This window comes from Otolemur garnettii, unplaced genomic scaffold (assembly GCF_000181295.1).
Source record: "Otolemur garnettii isolate 467f Iridium unplaced genomic scaffold, OtoGar3 scaffold00006, whole genome shotgun sequence".
Classification (NCBI taxonomy): Eukaryota; Metazoa; Chordata; class Mammalia; order Primates; family Galagidae; genus Otolemur; species Otolemur garnettii.
The window spans coordinates 45,916,543-45,925,548 of record NW_003852401.1 but is presented as its reverse complement, the minus strand read 5'-3'; the positions used below and the strand labels follow the sequence as shown (position 1 = coordinate 45,925,548).

Genomic DNA, 9,006 nt, shown 5'->3' with positions numbered 1-9,006 from the left:
GCGGGTTCAAACCCGACCCAGGCCAGCTAAACAACTGCAATAAAAAAATAACTAGGCATTGTGGTGGGTGCCTGTAGTCCAGCTACTTGGGAGGCTGAGGCAAGAGAATCACTTGAGCCCAAGAGTTTGAGGTTGCTGTGAGCTGTGACGCTATGGCACTCTACCAAAGGCAACGTAGATTCTGTCTAAAAAAAAAAAAGCTGGCCCTTCACCAGGATAGCTCAAGAAGTGCCACTGAACACGGCCAAGAGCCATCCAAGTTCTACAACAAATGTTGTGTTACATGGGTCTGCTTTTCTCAAAGGGAACCATCAGGGAACACGGCAGTGGACGGACACGGGAGACTGTCTGAGTGGGCACTGGTCTGGCCTGGCCTGCACCTCACCTGGAGGGAACCAGGGTGGGGGCTTCTTCTCCCACCAGAGTCTTGACTGCAGAAGGGCTTCCATGTGCAAGGGAGATTAGAATGAACCAGGCATGTAGATACTGTAGATACTTCAGACGTGCATAGGGACTAAAGCTTGGACTCTGAGATAGTATGTGCCAAGACAACTTGTTACTCTTCTGATCACACAGATACAATCTCAGAGCAATCTTGACCCTGCTGTCTTCCTGGACCCCCATGTCCAAAGAGGCCACTTCTTCCTGCTCTTGAACCAACTCTTCTGTCTCCTTTCTCCTGGTCCCTCCCTTCCATCTCTGCCCTAATGCCTTATTTCTCCTGAAAGCCAGGGGGCTCATCCCAGAGTAACTCAGATCTTATCACTCCTTCACTCCAAAACTGCTCATGGCTCCCCATTGTCTAGGGGTAAAATATGAATACTTCTCAGGCAGAGCATTTCAGAACATGAGAGCACATCACCCAACCCCACATTTTAGTCCAATCTCCCACTTCCCCAAACTCCCCCTGCTCCAGCTGTCCTGCTCAAGATTCCGGAGTTATCTCCCCTGCACTGCTGTTTGCCTGTCCTCCACAGCTCTCTCTGAAACTATGAATTTGTATCTGTTGAGCCTAGGCAAAGTCATCAAGGCCGTTGCCCTGAACCTAAGTGCTCACACACTTGGACTATTTCATTACAGGGCTGGGTGCTGGCCTGTGGCTGAGCTCTTGTGAGAGGCTTTGTTCTGAGGTTCAGTCAAACAGCAGGAAAGGTCAGAAAAAACTGTGAGCCTTCCACATGCTGGGTCTCCTTCATATGTCCTCGCTGCTCTTCAGTTGATTCAATCCCTATGTCTACCTACAGAGGAAGTTTTTAGCCCTATCCACAGGAAACAAAAGCTTAGACAGGTTTACTCTGGTGCCCAGCATCACAGTGGTGAGTGGCAAGAGCCAGGACTGGAACCTAGGACTCTCTAATTCTAAAATCTACTTGCAAGTACTAAACACATGGCTTCTTTCTCATCAGATGAAACAAAGAAAGGGAACACCCAGATCCCCGGACTGGCTTCGCTAGAAACCAGCTCACTTTAGGAATGTCACTTAGTCTCCTTAGGCTGAGTTTTCTCACCTGTAGAATAAGGACGTGAATGTTTTTGTAAAATTCGTTCCTTCTTTTACATTCTTTGGCTCTGAGCAACAACAGTAGCTCATATTTGTTAAGTGCTCATTATATGCCTCATGCTAAGTGCGCTTTTAAATGAATTCTCTCCTTTGGTCCCACCACACCCTTATGATTAAGTGCAGTTAGCGCTCCCCCCATGAGTAAGGAACCTGTAGTTTGGAAATGTTCAGTGACTTTCCCCAGGTCACAGAGCAAAGACATTCTAATTCAGACAAGCTGACTCGGGAGTCTTTGCTTTTAACCTGCCTGGCATCCAGGGTCTCCGAGTCCAGGCCTGGCTGTTCTCTCCACCCTTTTCTGTACTCACTTGTTTTGGGTAATTCCTGTCCACCAAGCGTGTCTCCCACGGACTCCGAGGGCAGGAGCTACCCTGTACCTCCAGGGCATAGTACATCACTTTGCAAAAAGAAAACATTTTCCCTTACAGCAGCACTTGCTGAGGAAATATTCAAACTGAATGCTGCTGCATTTTACCTCAACTGGCTCTCACCGGCTGAAGTGAAACAGGATGCTGGATCTCACCAAAGATTTCTGTGAGCAGTGAACAATGAGCCTTTTTTTTTTTTTTTTTTTTTGCAGTTTTTGGCCAGGGCTGCAGTTTGAACCCACCACCTCTGGCATATGGGGCCAGTGCCCTACCCCTTGAGCCACAGGTGCCGCCCACAATGAGCCTTTTTTTTAACTAACCTTATAGATATTTAAGGCCTTATTCCATCCTATCCTGATTGCTCGTTGTCAGTTCGTAATTAGCATGACCACCATGAAACCCTTTTTTCTGAATTCTTCAAGAAAGATAAACAACAAAAACCTGAGTTTTCTCCTCCCCAGAAAACATGTCAATGAATTTCTGCATTAGTGTAAACCCTTACATGGCAAGTAAATAAATTCAGCATTATTATTGTTATAATATTTATTTACATATAGCTCTGAGGATGTTTGTTTCATTCTTTGGCAATACATACTAAATGACTGTGGAGTGTCACAAATACAAATGACTGTTCCAGGCTTGGCTCCCGTAGTACAGTGGTTATGGCACTGGCCACATGCTGGGTCTCCTACATATGTCTTTGCTGCTCTTCAATTGATTTAATCCTTCCCTCCCATACACTGAGGCTGGTGGGTTCGAACCAGCCTGGGCCTACTAAAACAGCCATGGTAACAAAAAAATAGCCAGGTGTTGTGGCAGGCACCTGTAGTCCCAGCTACTTGGGAGGCTGAGGCAAGAGAATCGTTTGAACCCAAGAGTTTGAGGTTGCTGTGAGCTGTGATGCCATAGCACTCTACCGAGGACAACATAGTGAGACTCTGTCTCAAAAAAAAAAAAAGACTGTTCCATCAGGTAAGGGATGGTCTGCCTGTGGCTGCCCCAGGAACCAGGTGGAAAGTAGAGTGACTGCTCCCAGGGTACCTGGGAGGAGCTCACAGAGGAAGCAAGAGGACAGTCAGGTTTAGTGCCATCCTTAGCCTTTTCCTAACCCATCAGCCCTCTCTGTCCCACCCTTCCTCCAGCATAGACTCATGTGGCATCATTTCAATGGAGTTTTTGCCTTTTCATCACTCCCACTGGATGACCCCAACCATCTGCTCTCTCTTTCTCTCTCTCTGCCTGCCCTGAAGCCACAGGGTGCGGCTGGAGAACATACCGCCAACCTGACATGTGGCGTGCATCATAAATCCATGAAGCCATACTTTTCCCTCAACACTGCTGGACATTTCTGCAGTCGGCTCACCACTCTTCTCAAACCACCACCCCTCCCCACCTCCTGCTTCCCTGATGAAATGAAAGCCTCAGGTAGGAGCTCTTCAACTCTTCCCACCTGGCTAGAAATCTAAGTGCATCTGCCCCCAACCAGTCTCCTCAATCCTCCTAAGCCAGTCCCTTGCCTCTGGGCTTTGGGGGCCATCCACCTCCTTCTTAGCAAACCCTGTCCCGTGTTCACCTAGCCCCTTCTGGGATATTCACCTACGTCCTCTCAACTAGATCTATCTCATAGACAAGACAGTTCCTTATGTTTAAATCTCCCACAACTTAAAAGAAAAATCCTCCTTACTCCCCTTCAGCTACTATTTTACAATCAAATCTTTTGAGGAAAATGGAAAGAAAAAAACGCCAATGAGTATGAAAACTCCCTCTGTCTCCTCTCTCCACTCCAGGCTAGCTTTGTCCCCCATGGGCCCATTGAAAGAACTCTTGCCAGGGTCACTGATGACTTCTGTATTGCTAAATCCAACCGACATTTTCAGTTCTCCTCTTGACTTCTCAGGAATATTTGACATTGTTGACTGCTCCCTTCTCTTGCAACACTCCCTCAGTTTTTTGTCTCCCACCTTCCTGCTTTGCCTCCTCGTCTCTGGAGTTCTCCATGAACCCTCTCACTGGGCAGTCTCCCAGGACCAGCCATACTTTTAATCACCATCTGTTTTCTAATGGCTGTGCAACTCCCATCTCTAGCTCAGCTCTCCCCTTGGAACTCCAGACCCTTCCTGGTTTCTCATCTAGGAGTCTCAAAAGGCACCTCAAACACAGGACTGAATGTGTGGTCTTCCCCACTCCATCCACACCAAACCAAATCGTTGGTCAGTATTTCTTTTCTTGGATGACAATGTTACCAACCAGCCAGAAACCTGGGATTTTTCGTTGATACCCTACCTCATCCTCTTACATCCAACCCATCCCCAACTTTCTTTTTCATTTTGTTTTCTTAATGTCTTTTGCACAGGTCCCATTGTGGTCCAAGACAACATCTTCCACCCAGAATATAGCAAAGGCCTTCTTCCTGGTCTTCTCATATCTAGCCTAGACTCTCCAGCCCATTCTTTGTTGTAGCTAAAGTGATATTTTGAAATCATCATGAATATTGACCCCATGTCTAAAATACCTCAATGGCTTTGTTTGTATGGGGGGTTGTTTTGTTTTGTTGAAGGGGGTTTGGGTTTGTTTGTTTGTTTTGGTGATGCAGACATTTAGATCACACCTCCTGCTCTCCTACTGCTAATCTGGAAACTCCTTGAGGAGATTAGAGGCTGGAGTTCTTCGATGGATGAATGGGGGATGAGAGTTGACTATATTAAAGGTATCTTCTTACACTCTCCAAAAAGCAGCAAGGGGCACCTAAAATCTGATTCAAGAATCCTGGCCTCCTTGCCCAGACCCTGTGCTCCTGTCTGGGTTCAAGGCTAAATCTTTATATTCCAGACCTGCTAAAGCCAGATCTAGTGGTTCTGTAGTTTCAGGGGCAGACAATGGCTGGTAAGAAGCACGGTACCTCTGGCTTTATGCAAGCCCATGAGGGCATGTTTATGCTTGCTGACTTCCAAGAAACAGATTCCAGATCCCCAGCAGCCCACCTGCAGAGGAGGATCAGTTTCCTTAATCCTGAGAGGCAATATGAACTTGAATTCAACATATTTTGTTCCTGTCTCTGGCAGTTTTTGAGCTTAAAAAAAAAAAAGTGTCTCTGGATCTCTGGAAAGTTCTGCTCCAGAAGCTATAGCATTTCTGCAGCTGTGACACCCCTAATTTTATTCCCTTGCTACCTCCCACTTCCCCCAAAAGTCCTTGAGACTTTGTTGGGAGCTGAGGGTTAGACAGAGTTCCACTCTGCCCAACTACCCCTAGCTTTTCCAGAGCCTGTGAACAGAGCAAGACACAGGCCAGGTAAACTTAGTTTCACTTCCATCTCAATCTTCCTGGCAATAGTGGGGTGTTGAGCTTCTGGTTGTATGTCTATTAAATCCTTCACATAATTTTTCTGGCATTCCAGAGCCCCATCCTCTCTGGAAGGGTCCTGCAGGGTTCTTCACAGGCATTATGTCTGGCCCTCTCTAAAACAAATCCTTCCCTAAAATCACTCCAGAGACACGGAAGAGGAGTTGTGAGTGCTTGCTCTAGACTCCCCACAAGTGGGTCTTCTGAGGACCCAGAGGAGAAGTAACACCTCTTCTAGAAAAGACTGGAATGATAGCCACTAGAGGAAGTGTTCCTTGGTCCTGGGAGCTGCCATATAAAGTACTCTAGATATGGGTTAGGAAGAGCAGGTGGGCACTGTAGCTTCCAGAACTGCCAAGAGCTTCTCCAAACATTGCCCACCATCAGGCAGATATTCTGCTGTGTCTAGAATGTCCAGGCAGTTCCAGAAAGCATCCCCTTCTCTACTAGTCTTCTCAACTAGAATCATTCTGGAAATGGGTGCCCACCTGCTCCAAGATCACCACAAACTTCTCCAGAAGGTGCTAGGCCTCTGGAGACATGTATTTCTGGCTCTTAGAATGATCTGACTATTCTAGAAACTTTTCCTGGCCCTGAAGGCCCAGCAAATGTCTAGAGTTGAGACAAGTCTGCACGAATGCCTACCCACTCAGGTAGGAAGGCTGCCTTAGACTTAAATATCTTCATGAACTCAGAGTCTGGCAGGATAAAGTTGGCCAGAACATTATCTCTGCCAGCCAGGTAGGTAGCCCAGAAGCCAAAGGTGCCAATGGTGGTGTGGTTAATGGTAGTGTGGTTAATGGTGCTGTGGTTGCACTCTGTGAGCAGGGCAAAGTCCTTCCCAGGAGCATTTCTCTCCCCACTGCCAGCAAAGATCACATCACCCTGGGAGGTGTCAATGTTTTCCTGGCATCACTCCATGCCATTGCTAATGACCACAAAAACAGAGGCTTCATGCCATACCCTGAACCAGCCCATGCCCTGCTGGAGGGAGGCTTGGCCACCCACCACACCCTTCCAGCAAATAGTCCCCACAGCACACATGGACGCCCACAAAGGTACAAGGGCAGTCCCCACTGCTGCCCAGATGGAGCTGACTCAGTAAACTCTGGGCCTCCTCTCTGAAGGCAGTTATGCAGGGTAACCTCACTGAAGATCTGTTCTCAGAGATGATGAGAGAAAGTCCAAGAGTAGGGGAGGCCAGGGAACTTCAGGAGGAGATCCTTCAAGTGGACACATTCCTCTGAGATGCAGTCACATGGCTGAAGCTTCTGCCAAGGCATGTGGCTGCCCACTTTGGGCAACAGCACAGGCAGAGTGACGCAGGGGCCAGAGCAGCATGCGTGGCCAGCAGGATGAAGGCCTGGTGGCCACTGAGTTAGGCTAGGGCAAGCAAGGTGGCATATTGCCCTGTCTGGTTACCAAACCAACCATCTAGGTATCATAGTCCAGGTTCTCTAGAGGGAGGCAAGGTGCTGGGGACAGGAAGAAGAGGTATTCGGGTCCAATGGTATACCCTGCAAGCAAACCATGGTCACTGGAAGTGTCACCAGGTGAAGGTCTGAACAAAGAACAGACAGATCTAGACATGTCTAAAGATGTCTTGGTGGGAATGGAGGAAAGAAATTGCTGAGAGAACACAGACAAGCAGGAAGGCCAGACAGATGCCAATGGCTGGGTGGCCGCATGGCTGTTTCTCAGCAGGACTCATCTGTGAGGAACAGAGCTCCCCATTGAGGAGATGGGACAAACCAGTCCCAGTGGAATATAAGAGGATGGAGGGCCAGGACCAGATGGAGGATGATGGTTCAGGGAGCAATGAGAGCTGGGCGGTGGCAGAGATTCCTAGTGTGTCAATGGGCAGTGGTCAGGGTGTACCTCCGGGTCCTAGAGGAGGAGTTCTCAGTCAGTCATCCATGGTTCTCACTCACCTGAGCTCCTGGCCTGCCAGTAGCCACCTTGTCCTGGCATGGATTCAAACCCCAAACGCCAGCCACAGTGCTGCGTAAGTCCCCTCCATGGCCCTCTCCGGCTCCATGCCTACGTGTATGTTTTAATTTGAAAACCAGAATGCTAGTTCTGGCCTACAAAGTCTACATCACCTGGTCCCCACCCGTCAGCCCCTCCTTCCTTCTTTCTATTCCAGCCTCCCGTGGCTCCTCTCCCCCCATGCTCCTCCCCATGGCTCCCGGCTCAGCTCAGTCCTCCTCATCCTTTCATCTTGTTCATTATCACATTCTCAGCAAAGTATTTCCTACACATGATCTTAGCCAAAAGGCCGAGAAGTGATAGCAAAGCTCTCTCCCAGGCCAGATTATACGTTATAGAAACCAGTTTCCTTCCTTCAGAGGCCTTATCTCAGTTATAAAACACACCCTCTGCTGTGATTACAGGAGTGCTGTCCCTCTCCTCCCCTTCTGTCTCAGAGAACATTCACTCTCGGAGAGAGGGAGTGTTTCTATTTTACTCACTATTTTATCCCCAGGCATTATTAGCATGGCCAGAAGAGTGTAGACCCTCAATAGACATTGTCAAGTCATGACTGAATGTAGGGGGGAAAGTGAGAGGGAAACGAAGTTGCTGTTTATAAGTTCCCCAAAGGAGTGGAGTATGCTAAATTCCCTAAACCTTTGTCACCTGAGAAATGGCTGGCCCTGTGCCTTGCACCTAGTGGAGGCTTAGTGAATACTGCTAGGCCTGGTTAAATTGATGCACCAACCAGCTTCACTTTGAAGTGAAATATGTTATTAAGCGTATAACACCACATTCAACTTAGGTTGATCTAGGAAGAATTACACAAGTGAATCCTGGGCCAATCTGTGGGTAGGGGAGAAATAGGGCACAGGGAGACTGCAGTACCCCAGGGCCAGTAGGAGCTGGGGAGGGCATCAGTACCATTGCTAACTGAGGCCTGAAGTTTGCTAGGACTCACACACAAAGAGGGTGGGGTAGATGGGGCTACCAGTCAGGAACTGAGACAGTGGGTCGATGGTTGTGGCCAGCCCAAGGTAACCCTGAGGGAAGCAGAATAAAGTGCTTAGACTCCCTTTCTTCCATCTCTCTGAGGTTGTTCATTGGCTGAACCCAAGTGGCATCCCAGGAGCAAGGGAATTCTGGACACCATCCTATGGGTCAGCCTCCCAGAGCCTAGAGCAGGTGGAGAGGAAGATAAAATGGAGCTGGAGGTACAGTCAGCACGAGTCCCAGCAGCACAGCCCTCAGAGCCAGAGTAGTCCTCTCCGTAGTCCACCAAGAACCACCTCCATTGCCCTCCAAGAGAACAGGCTGCTGTCCACGTACCACCTTCTTGGAACTTCTCCCGTTCCAGTACTGATGAGTTTGACATCCTGAGACTGAGTCATTGGGTGGGGCAGGAACAGATAGACCATGGTCCAGGGGATATAGGAAGTACAGACAGGACATATTGGGGTGGTCACCAACCCAGCAAGTCCCCATCAGGTATGCCTCAGAGGATTCAACAGAAGAGAGGAAAATCTGTCCTGATCTTATTGGGCCATAGGCTCAAATATGAAATCCGGACACTTTGATGACTCCTGCTATAGACTTAATCCTTTGAAACACATCATCTGAAAACTAGCTATCTCACCAAATGTCCTTTTCACCCTGAACGGAATCTGCTGGCTGTGACCCTGATGACCCTAAAAATGCTCAGCTAGTGTCACTTCCCCAATGACACACCCCATGCCCTTAGACTTCCTCAGTGGCTCTAAAATG

General features: G+C 48.4%; 1 pseudogene; it reads right to left on the bottom strand.

Annotated features, from left to right (window-relative positions):
* Positions 1 to 5,883: 5,883 nt before the first annotated feature.
* Positions 5,884 to 6,982, bottom strand: LOC100956548 (annotated as a pseudogene).
* Positions 6,983 to 9,006: the final 2,024 nt, after the last annotated feature.